Source organism: Bombina bombina, chromosome 4, assembly GCF_027579735.1.
Source record: "Bombina bombina isolate aBomBom1 chromosome 4, aBomBom1.pri, whole genome shotgun sequence".
In the NCBI taxonomy this organism is placed as follows: Eukaryota; Metazoa; Chordata; class Amphibia; order Anura; family Bombinatoridae; genus Bombina; species Bombina bombina.
The window spans coordinates 115833992-115856344 of NC_069502.1; the positions used below are offsets into that span (position 1 = coordinate 115833992).

Below are 22353 nucleotides of genomic sequence, written 5' to 3' on the forward strand. Positions count from 1 at the left end.
AATAGGAGTAAATTAGAAAGTTGCTTAAAAATGCATGCTCTATGTGAATCACGAAAGAATTTTTTTGAGTACAGTGTCCCTTTAAGTTTGCAACAAGATACAATATCCCTATTCTGTTTCCTTCAGTTGCCACTTGCGTTCACCTTCTCTGGGTCAACGGGTTTCCCCTAGCCAGAGAGATTGGGCGTCTTGCAACGTTCAGAAACCTAACAGCAATACATATTAGCAGCAGTTTACTTTCTTAACACTTTATACAGTAAGCAACATTTTGCCATACAGCTTATTTAAAAAGCAAGCAGTGTGAGAATCAGTAGTTTTACCCCTCAGCCAGGCTTTTAACCTATGTAACCTGATTTCTACCAAAGAAATCTATTATTCCCTTTTAGTCTACCAAATACTGCATAAATTAGAATCTACCAGAGATTCACATATATATTTCCCAACTATTCTTATGTGGATGGGGCTTTAGGGATCCCGGGGTAAGAGAAAAGGTCAGAATAATAGACTCTGTTCAACTCGCCTTACGGGGTCGCCTGTCCCATCCCACTTTCTGACACCAGCTAGTTGGTTTACACCTTTCCTCCTTAGCCCTGGCTGATAAGGGTCCACCACACGATTCTCCAGAGCTCTGGGGACCAGAAAAAAACACACAGGCACAGAGAGTGTTTCTCACTAGTTCTGTTTATTTTGAGTGTTCACAGCAGTTATATAGCAGTATAGCAGTCTCACATCACATGAGGCTACAGGAAATGGAGGAAATGCAGTTAGAGGAAGTAACAGAAAATGCCCATATACGTCTATCTGAGAAACATGGTAAAGGAAGTTGTGGGGGCTGCTTGCTGTATTTACAGACAATCATGAGTTTCAAACTACCCTTATGTGTCAGTTTCAAGTTACCCACTAACATAATATACGCATCAAGTTTGGCAGGATATAGAAGCGCCACTTGTCTGCCCTCTTCATATAGCTTTAAGCAAACTGGAGCTAAGTCTTTCCTTTGAATAGGATATTTGATTTTTGTATTCTATAAGCTCTTAATAGTGTCATTTTGTCTTGATAGTTGAGACATTTGAATATGACCTGGCGAGGTCGGTGTGAGGTGGTGGTTTCCAGTCCTTTATCCGGACCAATTCGGTGCGCTTGCTCTATGTTTAGAGGCAAATAATCTGAGTTTATGCCTAGAAGCTTAGGGAGCGTTGATGCTGTGAACTCTATTAGATCTTTGTTTTTTGTAGTTTCTGGATCTCCAACTATGCGCAAGTTGTTGCGCCTGCTTCTGTTTTCAAGGTCTTCTACTTTGTTCTGAAATGCTTGATTTTGATGCTGTAGTTGTTTAAGTGAGGCTGTTATGATAGTTTGTTGATCTTCTATGTCAGATATTCTTTGTTCTGCTTCATCAAGCCTTGTTGAAAACTGGCGAACCTCGTTAGTTAGGGTATCCATGCCCATTTGTAACGTTCCATTTTTGGTGCAAATTTTTTTTTGAGTTCTTGTAGTCGATTTATAGGATCTTGTGTAGGAGAGTTAATGATCCTAGGAGAGGGAGGGTGTTCTACTTGAACCTCTATTGTGTGCCGTTGCCTTCAATCTGCTTGCTTATTTTTTGCAGATATTTTTCTTTCCGGGATCTTTGAAATAGGTTTAAAATATTTATCCAGCTTCATATAAGAACAAGGTTTAATGAGCTGAAAAAAATATAGTAGCGAGTTTCCAGTTTTAGTTGCAGTATTGGTCCACTAGATGGTGCTGCAAGACTGTAATATATTAAATACTGTATGTGTTTGTAAGCTTCTATGATAAGTGAAAAACTTATTACAATTTACACTTTTTTTTATTTTTTTATTATTATTCTTTTTTTTTTTTTCTCCCTTAAGATAGTCAGTCCATGAGTTAACCAGGCCTGAACCTTATATTATCAGTCAGGATCTAGCGCATTCAAGGTTATGTATCAGTGGAAACTTATGCCTAGATTACGAGTTTTTGTCGGTAAGGCTGTGCGGGGCTAACAAGCCTTTTTTTTTTCTTACCGCTCACTTAAGCCAATGCTGGTATTACAGGTTTTCTTCAAGCCGGCGTTAGCCTCTGAAAAGTGAGCGTTGAGCAAAATTTAGCTCCACATCTCCGTGTAATACCAGCGCTGCTTACGGTAGCGGTAAGCTGGCAAAACGTGCTCATGCACAATTTACCCATAAAAAACAGTGGGGCTGAGTTGGCTGAAAAAAAACCTAACACCTGCAAAAAAGCAGCGTTCAGCTCCTAATGCAGCCCCATTGTTTCCTATGGGTAAATTAAATTTCTTTTACAAGATATGCCGAGTCCACAGGTTTCATCCTTACTTGTGGGATTTATCCTCCTGCTAACAGGAAGTGGCAAAGAGCACCACAGCAGAGCTGTTACATAGCTACTCCCCTAACTCCTCCCCCCAGTCATTCTCTTTGCCTATGCTAGTAATAGGAAGGGTAAAGTGATAGTGGTGATAAAATGATAGTTTTATTTTCTTCAATCAAGATGTTTTTTATTTTAAATGGTACCGGTGAGTACTATTTGGTTCAGGGGGGATATGGAAGAAGATTTCCCCCTGAATTTGGTGATTTTAGCAGCAGTTACTAAGATCAATTATGGTTCCCACAGATCTGAAGGTAATATGGGAAAATTCTTCAGTGTGGGGAACAGTCTCATGCAGCAAGCAGCATTTGAGGTATGTTTCAGCCTTTTTACTTCTAAGGAGATTTAATATATCAGAACTGGCTGATTGGGTTCCTCATAGTGGGAACAGGGTAAGCAGTAGTCCTATATGCAAAAGGGTGTTACTGTACTCCTGGGTGTTTGTTTTCTAATACTTATGCAACTCAAAGGCAGCATATAATTAAGACACTGGGGTATATTACAATTTTTTTATTATATATCTAAACAAAAGGATGGCTTTTATTGTGTTTTGGGGACCACATGGCAGTTTAAAACCGTTTTACATAAGGTAGTTTAAATTTCAGTGCGCCGTCCATTGTGGGCGGGGCCTATTTCCGCGCCTCAGATGCGCAGTTTACACTGAAGGAGACAGCAGACATTTACTCCGGTTGGGCCCTATCTGTGTTCTGTACTATCCGAATTGGTGTCGATTCATTTGGCAGTGTTCTGGGGCAGGTAGGCGCCACAGCAGAGTTGTTGCGAGGTGCAGGGGTCTTTATTTAGCAAAGTGTAATTTTTTTGCTTAAATGTTCCTCTAAAGTGTAAAATTCTGCTATTGCATTTGGCATGCAATAATTTTTGGCAACTCTGCATTTATAATCATAGTTTTTTTGAATGTTTATAGACTTCTTAGTGTGCTTGGAAAAAATTGTGCGCTTTTATTTCTTAAAGGCGCAGTACCCGTTTTTTTACAAAATTAATTTTTTTCAATAAATAAAGTATTCACCAACTGTTGTGGTTATTACTAATTTGTTTAACATGTCTGACATTGAGGAAACTCATTGCTCTATGTGTTTAGAAGCCATTATGGAACCCCCTCTTACATTGTGTACCTCTTGTACTCTTGTACTGATAGAGCCTTTCACTGTAAGGAAATGAAAATATGTCTAAGGATGATTCTCAGTCTGAAGAGAATCAGGATATGCCATGTAATTTTCCTCAAGTGTCCTAACCTTTAACACCCACACAAGTGACACCTAGTACATCTAGTGCGTCTAATTCTTTTACTTTGTAAGATATGGCTGCAGTTATGTCAACTACTCTCACTGAGGTATTATCTAAACTGTCAGGTTTAAAGGGTAAACGCAGTAGGCCAGGTATTAACGTAAATACTGAACCCTCTGATGCTTTAGTAGCCATTTCCGATGTACCCTCACAATGCTCTGAATTGGGGGTTAGGGAATTATTGTCTGAGGGAGAAATTTCAGATTCAGGGAATATGTTACCTCAGATACGGACTTAGCGTCCTTTAAATATAAACTTGAACACCTTCGCCTGTTACTCAGGGAGGTCCTAGCGACTCTGGATGATTGTGAACCTATTACAATTCCTCGATAGATAAATATCTGTAAGTTCCTACTTACACTGATGTTTTTCTGGTTCCCAAAAGAATTTCGGAAATTGTTAGAAAGGAATTGGATACAACAGGCATACCGTTCTCTCCCCTTCTAATTTTAAGAAAATGTTTCCCATATCGGACTCCATTAAGGACTCTTGGCAAACGGTCCCTAAGGTGGAGGGAGCAATATCTACTCTAGCTAAGCGTACAACTATACCTATTGAGGAGTGCTTTCAAAGACCCTATGGATAAAAAATTAGAGGGTCTTCTAAAGAAATTATTTATTCACCAGGGTTTCTTGTTACAACCTGCTGCCTGCATTGTTCCAGTAACTACAGCGGCGGCTTTCTGGTTTGACGCCCTTGAGGAGTCTCTGATAGTAGAGATGCCCCCTAGACGACAGAATTAAAGCTCTAAAACTAGCTAATTCTTTTATCACAGATGCTGTTTTTCAGATTACTAAATTAGCAGCAAAAAATGCAGGCTTTGCCATATTGGCGCGCAGAGCACTATGGTTAAAATCGTGGTCTGCTGATGTATCATCAAAGTCTAAACTGTTAACTATTCCTTTCAAGGGTAAGACCCTGTTCGGCCCTGAATTGAAGGAAATCATTGCTGACATTACTGGAGGTAAAGGCCACGCCCTACTTCAAGACAAACCTCTTAGGATGAGGGGTAAACAAAATAATTTTCGTTCCTTTCGAAATTTCAGAGGAGTACCCTCTGCTTCCCCTTCCACCAATAAGCAGGAAGGAAATTTTGCTCAATCCAAGTATGTCTGGAGACCTAATCAGACCTGGAATAAGGGTAAACAAGCCAAAAAGCCCGCTGCTGCTACCAAGACAGCATGAAGGGGCAGCCCCCAATCCGGGACCGGATCTAGTAGGGGGCAGACTTTCTCTCTTTGCTCAGGCTTGGGCAAGGGATGTGCAGGATCCCTGGGCATTAGAAATTGTGACCTAGGGGTATCAACTGGAATTCAAAAATTTTCCCCCAAGAGGGAGATTTCATCTTTCACGTTTGTCTGTAGACCAGACAAAAAGAGAGGCATTCTTACACTGTGTAAAAGACCTCTATTCCATGGGAGTAATTTGTCCAGTTCCAAAACAGGGACAGGGGTTTTACTCAAACCTTTTCGTGGTTCCCAAAAAAGAGGGAACTTTCAGACCTATTTTGGATTTAAAGTGTCTAAACAAATTTCTCAGGGTCCCATCGTTCAAGATGGAGACTATACGAACAATCTTACCAATGATCCAGGAGGGTCAATACATGACCACCGTGGACCTAAAGGATGCATACCTTCACATTCCTATCCACAAGGATCATCATCATTTTCTAAGGTTTGCCTTCTGGACAAGCATTATCAGTTCGTGGCCCTTCCCTTCGGGTTGGCCACAACTCCCAGAATCTTCACAAAGGTGCTAGGGTCCCTTCTAGCGGTTCTCAGGCCGCGGGGCATAGCAGTGGCACCCTATCTGGACGATATTTTGGTTCAGGAGTCAACTTATCATCTGACCAAATCTCACATGGACATCGTGTTGTCATTTCTAAGAACTCACGGTAGGAAAGTGAATATAGAAAAGAGTTCACTTGTTCCACAAACAAGAGTTCCATTCTTGGGAACTCTGATAGACTCGGTAGACATGAAAATATTTCTGGCGAAGGTCAGGAAATCAAATACTTGCCGAGCTCTTCAGTTCAGTGGCGCTGTGTATGGAGGTCATTGGATTAATGGTAGCAGCGATGGACATCGTTCCGTTTGCTCGCTTTCATCTCAGGCCACTGCAACTGTGCATGCTCAGAGAGTGGAATGGGGATTATGCAAATTTATCTCCTCAGATAAATCTGGATCAAGAGACCAGAGACTCTCTTCTTTGGTGGTTGTCACTGGATCATCTGTCCCAGGGAATGTGCTTCCGCAGACCATCATGGGTTATAGTGACAACGGACGCCAGCCTCTTGGGCTGGGGTGCACTCTGGAATTCCCTGAAGGCTCAGGGAACTTGGACTCCGACGGAGTCTCAGTTGCCAATCAATATTCTGGAACTGAGAGCAATATTCAATGCACTTCAGGCGTGGCCTCAGTTGGCACTGACCAAGTTCATAAGATTCCAGTCGGACAATGTCACGACTGTAGCATATATCAATCATCAGGGGGGAACAAGAAGTTCTCTTGCGATGATAGAGGTATCAAAGATAATCCAATGGGCAGAGATTCACTCTTGCCATCTATCAGCAATCTATATCCCAGGAGTAGAGAACTGGGAGAAGGATTTTCTAAGTCGTCAGACTTTTCATCCGGGGTAGTGGGAACTCCATCCGGAGGTGTTTGCATCGTTAATTCATCAATGGGGCACACCGGAATTGGATCTGATGGCATCTTGACAGAATGCCAAACTTCCACGCTACGGGTCCAGGTCAAGGGATCCCCAGGTTGTACTGATAGATGCTCTAGCAGTACCTTGGTCGTTCAACCTGGCTTATGTGTTTCCACCATTTCCTCTCCTGCCTCGTGTGATTGCAAGAATCAAACAGGAGAGAGTTTCAGTAATTCTAATAGCGCCTGCATGGCCACGCAGGACTAGGTATGCGGATCTAGTAGACATGTTGTCTCTGCCACCGTGGAAACTGCATTTGAGACAGGACTTTCTCATTCAAGGTCCGTTCCAACATCCAAATCTAAATTCTCTGCAGCTGACTGCCTGGAGATTGAACGCTTGATCTTATCTAAGCGGGGATTCTCTGAGTCGGTCATTGATACTCTGATTCAGGCTCGCAAGCCTGTCACTAGAAAGATTTACCATAAGATATGGTGTAAATATCTTTATTGGTGTGAATCCAAGGGTTACTCATGGAGTAAGATTAGGATTCCTAGGATCTTGTCCTTTCTCCAAGAAGGATTGGAGAAGGGATTATCTGCTAGTTCTTTAAAAGGACAAATTTCTGCTTTGTCAATTTTATTACACAAGCGTCTGGCGGATGTCCCAGACGTTCAGTCTTTTTGTCAGGCTTTAATTAGAATCAAGCCTGTGTTTAAACCTGTTGCTCCACCATGGAGTCTGAATTTAGTTCTTAATGTTCTACAAGGGGTTCCGTTTGAACCCATGCATTCCATAGATATTAAGCTGTTATCTTGGAAGATTTTATTTTTAGTTGCTATCTCTTCTGCTCGAAGAGTTTCTGAGCTTTCTTCTTTACAATGTGATTCGCCTTATCTTATATTCCATTCTGATAAGGTGGTTTTGCGTACTAAACCTGGATTCCTTCCTAAGGTTGTTTCAAATAAGAATATTAATCAGGAAATTGTTGTTCCTTCCTTGTGTCCTAATCCTTCTTCTAAGAAGAAACGTCTATTACATAACTTGGATGTGGTCCGTGCTTTGAAGTTTTACTTACAAGCGACCAAGGATTTCAGACAAACATCCTCTCTTTTTGTTGTTTATTCTGGAAAGCGTAGGGGCTGAAAAGCATCATCCGCCTGGCATATGAAACTGCTGGACAGCAGCCTCCTGAAAAAATTACGGCTCATTCCACTAGAGCTGTGGCTTCCACATGGGCTTTCAAAAACGATGCTTCTGTTGAACAGTTTTGTAAGGCTGCGACTTGGTCCTCCCTTCATACTTTTTCCAAATTTTAAAAATTTGATACTTTTGCTTCTTCTGAGGCTATTTTTGGGAGAAAGGTTCTTCAAGCATTGGTGCCTTCCGTTTAGGTTCTTCTCTTGTCCCTCCCTTTCATCCGTGTCCTAAAGCTTTGGTATTGGTATCCCACAAGTAAGGATGAAACCCATGGACTCAGCATATTTTGTAAAAGAAAAGGACATTTATGCTTACTTGATAAATTGATTTCTTTTACAATATGCCGAGTCCACGGCCCGCCCTGTCATTTTAAGACAGGATTTATTTTATTTTTTAAAACTTCAGTCACCTCTGCACCTTTTAGCTTTAACTTTCTATTCCTATACCTTCGGTCGAATGACTGGGGGGAGCAGTTAGGGGAGGAGCTATGTAACAGCTCTGCTGTGGTGCTCTTTAACACTTCCTGTTAGCATGAGGATAAATCCCACAAGTAAGGATGAAACCCGTGGACTCGGCATATCGTAAAAGAAATCAATTTATCAGGTAAGCATAAATTTCCATTTATGTCTGCACCTAACACCCTAGCATGAACCCCGAGTCTAAACACCCCTAATCTTACACTTATTAACCCCTAATCTGCCTCCACCGCTATTGCTGACACCTACATTATAATTATTAACCCCTAATCTGCCGCTCCGGACACCGCCGCCACCTACAATATACTTATGAACCCCTAATCTACTGCCCCCAACATCGCCGACACCTACATTATAGTTATTAACCCCTAATCTGCCGCCGCCAATGTCGCCGCCACTATAATACATTTATTAACCCCTAAACCTAAGTCTAACCCTACCCCCCCCTAACTTAAATATAATTTAAATACATCTAAATAAATTTACTACAATTAAATCAATAATTCCTATTTAAAACTAAATACTTACCTATAAAATAAACCGTAAGCTAGCTACAATATAACTAATAGTTACATTGTATCTAGCTTAGGTTTTATTTTTATTTGACAGGCAACTTTGTATTTATTTTAACTAGGTAGAATAGTTATTAAATAGTTATTAACTATTTAATAACTTCCTAGTTAAAATAAGTACAAAAGTACCTGTAAAATAAACCCTAACCTAAGTTACAATTACACCTAACACTACACTATAATTAAACTACCTACAATTAATTGCAATTAAATTAAATAAACTAAATTACGAAAAAAACAAACACTAAATTACAGAAAATAAAAAAGAATTACAAGAATATTAAACTAATTACACGTAATCTAATCCCCCTAATAAAATAAAAAAGCCCCCCAAAATAATAAAATTCCCTACCCTATACTAAATTATAAGTAGCCCTTAAAAGGGCCTTTTACGGGGCATTGCCCCAAAGTAATCAGCTCTTTTACCTGTAAAAAAAATACAATACCCCCCCCCCCAACATTAAAACCCACCACCCACACACCCAACCCTACTCTAAAACCCACCCAATCCCCCCTTAAAAAAACCTAACACTACCCCCTTGAAGATCACCCTACCTTGAGCCGTCTTCACCCAGCCGGGCACAAGTGGTCCTCCAGAGGGTCCGAAGTCTTCATCCTATCCGGCCAGAAGAGGACATCCAGACCGGCAGAAGGCTTCATCCAGGCGGCATCTTCTATCTTCATCCTTGCGGAGCGGGTCCATCTTCAAGTCATCCGACGCGGAGCATCCTCTTCATCCGACGACTGAATGACTGGTCCTTTAAGTGACGTCATCCAAGATGGCGTCCCTTGAATTCTGATTGGCTGATATAATCCTATCAGCCAATCGGAATTAAGGTAGGAAAAATCCTATTGGCTGATGCAATCAGCCAATAGGATTGACCTCGCATTCTATTGGCTGATTGGAACAGCCAATAGAATGCAAACTGAATCCTATTGGCTGATGGGATCAGCCAATCGGATTGAACTTTAATCCTATTGGCTCATTGTATCAGCCAATCGGAATTCAAGGGATGCCATCTTGGATGACGTCACTTAAAGGACCAGTCATTCAGTCGTCTGCCGTCGGATGAAGAGAATGCTCCGCGTCGGATGTCTTGAAGATGGACCCGCTCCGGAAGGATGAAGATAGAAGATACCGCAATTGTAATTAATTGTAGGTAGTTTAGGTAATTAGTTTAATTATAGTGTAGTGTTAGGTCTAATTGTAACTTAGGTTAGGGTTTATTTTACAGGTACTTTTGTACTTATTTTAGCTAGGTAGTTATTAAATAGTTAATAACTATTTAATAACTATTGTACCTAGTTAAAATAAATACAAAGTTGCCTGTAAAATATAAATAAACCCTAAGATGGCTACAATGTAACTATTAGTTATATTGTAGCTAGCTTAGGGTTTATTTTATAGGTATTTAGTTTTAAATAGGATTAATTTATTTAATAGTAGTAATTTAATTTCGTTTTAATTAAATTATATTTAAGTTAGCGGGGGTTAGGGTTAGATTTAGATTTAGGGGTTGATAAATTTAATATAGTAGCGGCGACGTTGGGGGCGGCAGATTAGGGGTTAATAAATGTAGGTAGGTGTCGGCGATGTTAGGGACAGCAGATTAGGGGTTAATAAAATTTAACTAGTGTTTGCGAGGCGGGAGTGCGGCGGTTTAGGGGTTAATACATTTATTAAAGTGACGGCGATGTCCGGTCGGCAGATTAGGGGTTAAATAATTTTATTATAGTGTTTGCGATGTGGGGGGGCTCGGTTTAGGGGTTAATAGGTAGTTTATGGGTGTTAGTGTACTTTTTAGCACTTTAGTTAAGAGCTTTATGCTACGGCGTTAGCCCATGAAACTCTTAACTACTGACTTTTAAATGTGGTAGGAGTCTGTACAGGAGAGGGTCTACCGCTCACTTTTTCAGGCGATCGTAATACCGGCGTTAGGCAAATCCCATTAAAAAGATAGGATACGCAATTGACGTAAGTGGATTTGCGGTAAGCTAAAATTGTGGAAAAAAGTGAGCGGTAGACCCTTTCCTGCCTGACTCTTAATACCAGCGGGCGTTAAAAAGCAGCGTTGGGACCCCTCAACGCTGCTTTTTAAGGCTAACGCAGGACTCGTAATCTAGGTGTTAATATTTTAGGAATAGGTTCAGTTGAGCCCTAGTATAGGTCCACAGTATGTTTTTATGTTGCTTTAAGTGTAGCAGTCCCCAACCTCAGACAAGCACATAGGGTTTTTCCTCTTTTTTTTTTTGTCCCCCAGACCGAGTATCTCCAGAAAGAAAAGAATACTGTGGAGTCCAGTTAGCTACTATCCCACAGATTAGTATCTGCCTGTTTCATTCAGGCACCATAAGTAAGATAGATTTAACCGGCTGAACTCCTTTTTGTCTTGCAGGCAATTTGTACTCCAGCAGTCTAAAAGATATATATAATTGTTGTTTGGCCTATCACAGAAAAAAACACATAAGTGTAGGAAAGGGTATATATCACAATGTTCCCCACAACTTGCTGTTAGTGCCCAAACCCAGCATTTAGTCCAGAAAGGCATCCGTTTTTTATGATTAGCTAGCAGCACACTTTATAAGAGTCTTTTTTTTTTTTTAGATTTAGATCTGGATTCAGAGCTCTCACCTCTAGTGTATGGTATAAAGTTCCCAACTCACATTATTAAGTTCTGTCCATTCGGTTATTACACACCCTCCTCAGAAATTTAAGTGTAGCCTTTTTTACCTCACATCTGCAGTTTCTGTATTTCCAGAGCCCTGCTTCCTTTCACGAAGCACCAGAGCCTCTTTCTGACACGCAGTCACCCCAAGCCGCCCAGAGCACTGATCTGTACGATCCCAGCTCAACTTAGGAACTAGCTGCAACCCAGACTGAGATACGGTGGCCTCCTGTGGCCAAAATTATTCACAAACGTTCCCCTATCAGTTGTTTTCCCTTTGACAGACTTACAGCTGATTCTTTGTATGCAGCACTTCACCGTCGGCCGTTTATCAAGGAAAAACGGCACCAGGACTTCATGCCATTCATTATTACTTTGCCTCCGGGGCAAGAATGATAACCTCTCTCTTTCCCATGTTTTTAAATTCAGGCAGCGGCTGGGCTTTTCGTAGTCTGCCAGATGATTTTGCTGCCAAGAAGTTACAGGGGGTTCCTGAGTGTTCCACTCTGTGTGGAGCTGCGGCAAACAATCCATGCATCTGTCTCCACTAAGCAACTCCGCCTACCGGAAGCTCAAACCCGAGACAATCTTTCTTAAACTGCCGTTTTATTGTACACTGTTATTTGTGACATTTTATTTATTTTTGTTGCCAGAGTACATAGCGGACCAAGTAGCAATGGGCAGCGTAGAGGAATTGTACCAGAGAGAAATTAATTTGCCTGATGACGTTGGTCAGGAAAAATCAGAAATTCAAGGTGAGTTATCACAGCAACTATGACAGTCATCTAAATCGCATTAGATCTTCCTACCACCATAACCCCAACAATTTCCAAGTGATTAACTGTACAGAAATTTGTGATAACATTTACTTCTGTTACATCTTCCCTAGAGTACTTTGCAGATCAATCAAAAACTGACAGTGAATTTAATTTACCTGATGACGTTGGTCTGGAAACATCAGAAATTCAAGGTTAGCAATCACAGCTACCATGAGAATCAACTATAATTGTATTAGATCGTTCTGCAGCCATAGCCCCAACAGTTTTCCAAATGATTTACTGTACAAGAATATTTGTGATACCATTTATTGTGTTGCAGCGTCACCAGAGTACATAACAAACAAATCATTGATAGACATCACAGAGGATGCATGCAAAAATGAAATTAATTTGCCAAATGATGTTGGCCTGGGAAAATCAGAAATTCAAGGTGAGCTATCACAGCAATCATGACCGTCATCTAAAGTTGCATTAGACCTTCCTACCACCTTAACCTCAACCAATATCCAAATTATTTACTGTACAGAAATTTGTGACATTTACTTGTGTTACAGCTTCCTCAGAGTATGTTGCAGATCAAGCAAAAACTGACAGTGAAATTAATATGCCTGATGACTTTGATCTGGAAACATCTGAAATTCAAGGTTAGAAATCACAGCTGTCATGAGAATCAACTATAATCATATTAGATTGTTCTGCAGCCATAGCCCCAACAGTTTTCCAAATGATTTACTGTACAAGGATATTTGTGATACCATTTATTGTGTTGCAGCGTCACCAGAGTACATAACAAACAAATCATTGATGGACATCACAGAGGATGTATGCAAAAATGAAATTAATTTGCCAGATGATGTTAGCATGAAAACATCAGAAACCCAAGGTTAGATATCATGAGAACCAACAATAATCTTATTAGATCCCCCTGCAGCCATAGCCCCAACAGTTTTCCAAGTAATTTAATTTATATTTTTATTTGTGATGGCATTTACTTTTGTTGCAGCTTCACAAGAGTACATAGAACATCAAGCAGCAATGGACAATGCAGAGGAAGTGTACCAGAGAGAAATTCGTTTGCCAGATGATGTTGGTCTGGAAACATCAGAAATTCAAGGTGAGCTAGTGCAGCACGAGCCATTTAAAATCTTACTAGATGATCTGCAGCTATAAGCCTAACAGTTTTCCAAATTATTTACTGCACAGAAATCTGTGATTCCATTTACCTCTGTTGCAGCTTTACCAGAGTACATAGCAGATCAAGCAAAATCTGACAGTGAAATTAATTTGCCTGTTGACTTTGGTTTGGAAACATCAGAAATTGAAGGTTAGGAATCACAGCTACCATGAGAATCAAATCTTAAGAGATCGTTCCGCAGCCATAGCCCCAACAGTTTTCTAAGTGATTTACTTTAAACTTTTATTTGTGATACCATTTATTTATTTTGCAGCTTCACCAGAGAACATAACAGATCAAGGAAAAACTGACAGCAAAAAGGAAGTGTACCAGGGGGAAATAAATGTCCCTGAGGATGTTGGTTTGGAAACAACAGTAATTCAAGGTTAGCAATCACAGCAACCATGACAGTCAAGTGGAATCCTCATAGAGCCTCCTGCAGTCATATCGCCAACATTTTAACAAGTGCTTCATTGTACAGTGATATTTGTTAGAAACCATGACAGTCAACTACATTTCTATTAGATCATTCTGCAGCCATAGCCCCAATAGTTTTCCAAGTGATTTATTGTACACTGTTATTTGTGATGATTTATTTTTGTTGCAGCGTCACCAGTGTACGTAGCAGACCAAGTAGCAATGGACAGCTTAGAGGAAATGTGCCAGAGAGAAATTAATTTGCTAGATAATGTTGGTCTGGAAAAATCAGCAATTCAAGGTGAGCTATCACAGCAACCATGACAGTCATCTAAAATAGCATTAGATCTTCCAACCACCATAATCAATTTCCAAGTGATTTACTGTACAGAAATTTGTGATGACATTTACAGGTTCCCAAGAGTACATAGCAGATCAAGCAAAAACTGACAGTAAAATGAATTTGCCTGATGACGTTCTGGAAACACCAGAAATCAAAGGTTAGGAATCACAGCTACTATAAGAATCAACTAAAATCTCATTATATCATCCTACAGCCATAGCCCCAACAGTTTTCCAAGTGATTTATTGTAGACTGTTATTTGTGGTGACATTTATTTCTGTTGCAGCTTCACCAGAATACGTAGTAGAGCAAGTAGTAATGGACAGTAAATATGAAGTGTACCAGAGAGAAATTAATTTGCCAGATGATATTGGTCTAGAAACATCAGAAATTCAAGGTGATCTATAAAATCTAGCATAACAGTCAACTAAAATCTAATTGCCCTGCAGCCATAGCCCCAACATTTTTCCAAGAGATTTACTTTTATTTGTGATACCATTTACTTCTTTTGCAGCTTCACTGGAGAACATAGCAGATCAAACAAAAACTGAAAGTGCAAAGGAAGTGTATCAGAGGGAAAGGAATTTTCCTGGGGATGTTGGGCTGGAAACAGCAGCAATTCAAGGTGAGTAATCATAAGTGCTTTATTGTATAGTGATATTTGTCAGAAACCAGGACAGTCAACTAAAATTCAATTAGACCCTCCTGCATTAGCCCTCCCATGAGAAGATTCTTTATTTCTCATGTTCCAACAAACCCTGTGAAGGCTCAGCCTTTTCGGAAGTGTGTTTCAGACCTAGAGCTTTCAGGGGTTATTGTTCAAGTTTCTCAGCAGGAACAGGGTTTGAGTTTTTATTCAAATATGTTCATTGTCCCAAAGAAAGAAGATTCGTTCAGAACAATTCTGGATCTGAAAATTTTAAATCGTTTTGTAAGAGTGCCAACTTTCAAGATGGTGACTATAAGGACTATTCTGCCTTTTGTTCAGCAAGGTCATTTCATGTGAACAATAGACTTACAGGACGCTTATCTTCACATTCCAATTCATCCAGACCACTATCATTTTCTGAGATTCTCTTTTCTACACAAGCATTACCAATTTGTCTCTCTTCCATTTGGCCTAGCAACAGCTCCAATAATCTTCTCAAAGGTTCTTGGTGCCCTTCTATCTGTAAGAGAGCAGGGTATTGCGGTGTTTCCTTATTTGGACGATATCTTGGTACTAGCTCAATCTTTTCATTTAGCAGAATCTCACACGAAACAACTAGTGTGTTTTCTTCAAAGACATGGTTACAGGATCAATTTACAAAAGTTTCTTGATTCCTCAGAAAAGGGACACAATTTTAGGTTTCCAGATAGATTCAGTGTCCATGACTCTTCCTCTGACAGACAAGAGACGTATGAAGTTGGGTTTAGCTTGTCTAAACCTTCAGTCTCTATCATTCCCTTCAGTGGCTTTGTGCATGGAAGTTTTAGGTCTTATGACTGCAGCATTGGACTCGATCCCCTTTGCTCGTTTTCCTATAAGGCCTCTACAGCTTTGCATGTTGCACCAATGGTGCATGGATTATTCTCAGATATCACAACTGATATACTTAAATCCCAATACTCAACTCTCTCTGACTTGGTGGTTGGACCATCACCTTATTGTTCAAGGGGCCTCCTTTGTTCGTCCTTCCTGGACTGTGATCTCAACAGATGCAAGCCTTACAGGTTGGGGAGCTGTCTGGGGGTCTCTGATAGCACAAGGGGTTTGGTATCCTCTAGAGGTGAGGTTACCAATCAATATTTTAGAACTCCGTGCTATTTTCAGAGCTCTTCAGGCTTGGCCGCTATTGAAGAGAGAACTTTACATTCGTTTTCAGACAGACAATATCACATCAGTGGCATATGTCAATTATCAAGGAGGGACTCGCAGTCCTTCAGCAATGAAAGAAGTATCTTGGATACTTTTTTGGGCGGAATCCAACTCTTGTCAGATTTCTGCGATTCATATCCCAGGTGTAGACAATTGGGAAGCGGATTATCTCAGCCATCAGACTTTACATCCGGGGGAGTAGTCTCTCCGCCTAGATGTGTTTTTTCATCTTGTACAGATGTGGGGGTCTTCCAGAAATAGATCTGATGGCCTCTCGTCTAAACAAGAAGCTTCCCAGATACCTTTCCAGCTCCAAGGATCCTCAGGCGGTTACAATGGATGCTTTAGCAGTTCCTTGGTTTTACCAACCTGCTTACATTTTTCCGCCTCTGGTTCTTCTTCCATGGGTGATCTCCAAGTTCATAATGAAACAATCTTATCTGTTTCTTATAGCACGTGCATGGCCACACAGGTTCTGGTATGCTGATCTTGTGTGGATGTCCAGTTGCCAGCCTTGGTCACTTCCTTTAAGGCCAGACCTTTTGTCTCAAGGACCGTTTTTCTATCAGGATCTCAAATCTCTAAATTTAAAGGCATGGAAATTGAACGCTTAGTACTTAGTCATAGAGGTTTCTCTGACTCAGTAATTAACACTATGATATAGGCTCGTAAGTCTGTTTCAAGGAAGCTTTATCATAGGGTTTGGAAAACCTATATTTCATGGTGTTCCACTCATGATTATTCTTGACATTCATTTAGAATTCCTAGGATTTTACAGTTTCTTCAGGATGGTTTGGATAAAGGTTTGTCTGTAAATACTTTGAAAGGACAAATCTCTGCTCTTTCGGTCTTATTTCATAGAAAGATTGCTAAGCTTCTGATATTCACTGTTTTGTTCAGGCTTTGACTCTTATAAAACCTGTTATTAAATCTATTTCTCCTCCTTGGAGTCTCAATTTGGTATTGAAGATTTTACAGGCTTCTCCTTTTGAGCCTATGCATTCTCTGGATATTAAATTGGAAAGTGTTATTTCTCCTGTTAAGTGTAGTCAGTCCACGGGTCATCCATTACTTATGGGATATTAACTCCTCCCTAACAGGAAGTGCAAGAGGATCACCCAAGCAGAGCTGCTATATAGCTCCTCCCCTCTACGTCATACCCAGTCATTCTCTTGCACCTAACTAATCGATAGGATGTGTGAGAGGACAGTTATTAAAACTTAGTTTTTATTTCTTCAATCAAAAGTTTGTTATTTTAAACGGCACCGGAGTGTGTTGTTTTTTCTCAGGCAGCATTAGAAGAAGAATCTGCCTGAGTTTGTGTATGATCTTAGCGGACGTAACTAAGATCCATTTGCTGTTCTCGGCCTTCTGAGGAGCGGAATAACTTCAGAACAGGGGACAGCGGGCAGGGTTCACCTGCAAAGAGGTATGTTGCAGTATATTATTTTCTAAGGAATGGAATTGACTGAGAAAATACTGTTAATACCGTTAAAATGTAAGTACAGCCTTAAATGCAGTAGTTGCAACTGGTATCAGGCTGTTATGTATGTATGTTGGCACTGAAGTATTTCTGGGGAATGGCACTTCACTAAGAAAATACTGTATACATATATCTTATAGCCTTCTGCAGTAAAAGCAACTAGCAACAGGCTATTTTATAACTTCATGTATTTATATTTAAAACGTTTACTGGCATGTTAATCGTTTTAGCTTTGAGGTACTTGGTGAAAAATTTTATGGGCATTAATTTCCAATTGGCTGTCGTTTGTTTTAAATAAAGTCAGTTTATTGAGCTTCCCCACTGCTGTATTATGAGTGGGAGGGGCCTATTTTGGCGCTTTTCTACGCAGTAGAAATTCAGTCACAAGTCTTCCTTATTCTCCCTGCATGATCCAGGACGTCTCTACAGAGCTCAGGGGTCTCCAAAACTAGTTTTGAGGCAGGTAATCACTCACAGCAGACCTGTGAGACTGTGTTTTGACTGTGATAAAAACGTTTATATTTTATTGTTATACGTTTTTCCGGTATTAAGGGGTTAATCATCCATTTGCTAGTGGGTGCATTCCTTTGCTAAATCAATGCATTTACTGTAAAAAATTGGTTTCTATAACTAATCCGGTTAATTGTTATTTCAACTGTGACAGTTTTTGTGTGCTTCTTAAAGGCACAGTAACGTTTTTTATATTACTTGAAAATTGTTTGAAAAGTATTTTCCAAGCTTGCTAGTCTAATTGCTAGTTTGTTTAAACATGTCTGACACAGAGGAATCTCTTTGTGCAATATGTTCTAAGACCAATGTGGAGCCCAATAGAAATTTGTGTACTAATTGCATTGATGCTACTTTAAATAAAAGCCAATCTGTACATGTCAAGAAAATTTCACCAGACATCGAGGGGAAAGTTATGCCGACTAACTCTTCTCACGTGTCAGTACCTGCATCTCCCGCTCGGGAGGTGCGTGATATTGTGGCGCCAAGTACATCAGGGCGGCCATTACAAATCACTTTACAAGACATGGCTAATGTTATGACTGAAGTTTTATCTAAATTGCCAGAACTTAGAGGTAAACGCGACCACTCTGGGGTGAGAACAGAGTACGCTGATAATGTTAGAGCCATGTCTGATACTGCGTCACAAGTGGCAGAGCATGAAGACGGAGAGCTTCATTCTGTAGGTGACGGATCTGATCCAAATAGACTGGATTCAGACATTTCAAATTTTAAATTTAAGCTTGAGAACCTCTGTGTACTATTAGGGGAGGTATTAGCGGCTCTGAATGATTGTAACACGGTTGCAATCCCAGAGAAATTATGTAGGCTGGATAGATACTATGCGGTACCGGCGTGTACTGACGTCTTCCCTATACCTAAGAGGCTTACAGAGATTATTACCAAGGAGTGGGATAGGCCCGGTGTACCCTTTTCCCCCCCTCCTATATTTAGAAAAATGTTTCCAATAGACGCCACCACACGGGACTTATGGCAAACGGTCCCTAAGGTGGAGGGAGCAGTTTCTACTCTGGCTAAGCGTACCACTATCCCGGTAGAGGATAGCTGTGCCTTTTCAGATCCAATGGATAAAAAGTTAGAGGGTTACCTTAAGAAAATGTTTACTCAACAAGGTTTTATATTGCAACCACTCGCATGCATTGCGCCTGTCACGGCTGCGGCGGCATTCTGGTTTGAGTCTCTGGAAGAGACCCTTGAAACAGCTCCAATGGATGAGATTACAAACAAGCTTAAAGCCCTTAAGCTAGCTAATTCATTTATTTCTGATGCCGTAGTACATCTAACTAAGCTTACGGCTAAGAATTCCGGATTCGCCATTCAGGCGCGTAGAGCGCTGTGGCTAAAATCCTGGTCAGCCGATGTGACTTCTAAATCTAAATTGCTTAACATACCTTTCAAAGGGCAGACATTATTCGGGCCCGGTTTGAAAGAAATTATCGCTGACATTACTGGAGGTAAGGGCCATGCCCTGCCTCAAGACAGAGCCAAACCAAGGGCTAGACAGTCTAATTTTCGTGCCTTTCGTAACTTCAAGGCAGGAGCAGCATCAACTTCCTCCGCTCCAAAACAGGAAGGATCTGTTGCTAGATTCAGACAGGGCTGGAAACCTAACCAGACCTGGAACAAGGGCAAGCAGGCCAGAAAACCTGCTGCTGCCCCTAAGACAGCATGAAGTGAGGGCCCCCAATCCGGAAACGGATCTAGTAGGGGGCAGACTTTCTCTCTTCGCCCAGGCTTGGGCAAGAGATGTCCAGGATCCCTGGGCGTTAGAGATCATATCTCAGGGATATCTTCTGGACTTCAAAGCTTCTCCTCCAAAAGGGAGATTTCATCTTTCAAGGTTGTCAACAAACCAGATAAAGATAGAGGCGTTTCTATGCTGTGTACAAGATCTTTTACTAATGGGAGTGATCCACCCGGTTCCGCGGTCGGAGCACGGACAAGGGTTTTACTCAAATCTGTTTGTGGTTCCCAAGAAGGAAGGAACCTTCAGACCAATCTTGGATTTAAAGATCCTAAACAAATTCCTAAGAGTTCCATCGTTCAAAATGGAAACTATTCGGACAATCTTACCCATGATCCAAAAGGGTCAGTACATGACCACAGTGGATTTAAAGGATGCCTACCTGCACATACCGATTCACAAAGATCATTACCGGTACCTAAGATTTGCCTTCCTAGACAGGCATTACCAGTTTGTAGCTCTTCCCTTCGGGTTGGCTACTGCTCCAAGAATCTTTACAAAGGTTCTGGGTTCTCTTCTGGCGGTTCTAAGACCGCGAGGAATATCGGTAGCTCCGTACCTAGACGACATTCTGATACAAGCGTCAAGTCTCCAAACTGCCAAGTCTCATACAGAGTTTGTACTGGCATTTCTAAGGTCACATGGGTGGAAAGTGAACGAAGGAAAGAGTTCTCTATTGCCACTCACAAGAGTTCCCTTCTTAGGGACTCTTATAGATTCTGTAGAAATGAAAATTTACCTGACAGAAGACAGGTTAACAAAACTTCTAAATGCTTGCCGTGTCCTTCATTCCATTCCACACCCGTCAGTGGCTCAATGCATGGAGGTAATAGGCTTAATGGTAGCGGCAATGGACATAGTACCCTTTGCACGCCTGCATCTCAGACCACTACAATTGTGCATGCTAAGTCAGTGGAATGGGGATTACTCAGATTTGTCCCCTCTGCTGAATTTGGATCAGGAGACAAGAAATTCTCTTCTATGGTGGCTTTCTCGGCCACATCTGTCCAAGGGGATGCCCTTCAGCAGGCCAGATTGGACGATTGTAACAACAGACGCCAGCCTGATAGGTTGGGGCGCTGTCTGGAACTCCCTGAAGACTCAGGGATCATGGTCTCAGGAGGAGAGTCTCCTTCCCATAAACATTCTGGAATTAAGAGCAGTTTTCAATGCTCTTCTGGCTTGGCCTCAGTTAGCAACTCTGAGGTTCATCAGGTTTCAGTCGGACAACATCACGACTGTGGCTTACATCAACCATCAGGGAGGGACAAGGAGTTCCCTAGCGATGATGGAAGTCTCAAAGATAATTCACTGGGCAGAGTCTCACTCTTGCCACCTTTCAGCGATCCACATCCCAGGCGTGGAGAACTGGGAAGCGGATTTTCTAAGTCGTCAGACTTTTCATCCGGGGGAGTGGGAACTTCATCCGGAGGTTTTTGCCCAAATACTTCAGCGTTGGGGCAAACCAGATCTGGACCTCATGGCGTCTCGCCAGAACGCCAAACTTCCTTGTTACGGATCCAGGTCCAGAGACCCGGGAGCGGTTCTGATAGATGCTCTGACAGCACCTTGGGCCTTCAACATGGCTTATGTGTTTCCACCCTTCCCGTTGCTTCCTCGATTGATTGCCAGGATCAAACAGGAGAGAGTATCAGTGATTCTAATAGCACCTGCGTGGCCACGCAGGACCTGGTATGCAGACCTAGTGGACATGTCGTCCTGTCCACCATGGTCTCTACCTCTGAGACAGGACCTTCTGGTGCAGGGTCCTTTCAAACATCCAAATCTAATTTCTCTGAAGCTGACTGCTTGGAGATTGAACGCTTGATTCTATCAAAGCGTGGATTCTCGGAATCAGTGATTGATACTTTAATACAGGCTAGGAAGCCTGTTACCAGGAAAATTTACCATAAAATATGGCGCAAATACTTGCATTGGTGCGAATCCAAGAGTTACTCATGGAGTAAGGTTAGGATTCCTAGGATATTGTCTTTTCTACAAGAAGGTTTAGAAAAGGGTTTATCCGCTAGTTCGTTAAAGGGACAGATCTCAGCTTTGTCCATCCTTTTACACAAACTTCTGTCAGAAGTTCCAGACGTTCAGGCTTTTTGTCAGGCTTTGGCCAGGATTAAGCCTGTGTTTAAAACTGTTGCTCCACCATGGAGCTTAAACTTAGTTCTTAACGTTTTACAGGGTGTTCCGTTTGAACCCCTTCATTCCATTGATATCAAGCTGTTATCTTGGAAAGTTCTGTTTTTAATGGCTATTTCCTCATCTCGAAGAGTCTCTGAGTTATCGGCCTTACATTGTGATTCCCCTTATCTGATTTTCCATTCAGACAAGGTAGTTCTGCGTACTAAACCTGGGTTCTTACCTAAGGTAGTTACCAACAGGAATATCAATCAAGAGATTGTTGTTCCATCATTGTGTCCTAACCCTTCTTCAAAGAAGGAACGACTTCTGCACAATCTGGACGTTGTCCGTGCTCTGAAATTTTATTTACAGGCAACTAAAGATTTTTGAAAACTTCTTCCCTATTTGTCGTGTATTCTGGACAGAGGAGAGATCAAAAGGCTTCGGCCACCTCTCTTTCTTTTTGGCTTCGTAGCATAATACATTTAGCCTATGAGACTGCTGGACAGCAGCCTCCTGAAAGAATTACAGCTCATTCTACTAGAGCTGTGGCTTCCACTTGGGCCTTTAAGAATGAGGCCTCTGTTGAACAGATTTGCAAGGCTGCAACTTGGTCTTCACTTCACACTTTTTCCAAA

At 41.2% G+C, this 22353-nt stretch overlaps 1 long non-coding RNA gene across 1 annotated transcript; it reads left to right on the top strand.

The window, feature by feature from the left end:
- The first annotated feature begins 13107 nt into the window (after positions 1–13107).
- Positions 13108–13583, top strand: LOC128655269 (uncharacterized). Its single transcript, XR_008401746.1, has 3 exons — positions 13108–13149; positions 13270–13359; positions 13484–13583. It is a non-coding gene; the product is annotated as an uncharacterized LOC128655269 (long non-coding RNA).
- Positions 13584–22353: the final 8770 nt, after the last annotated feature.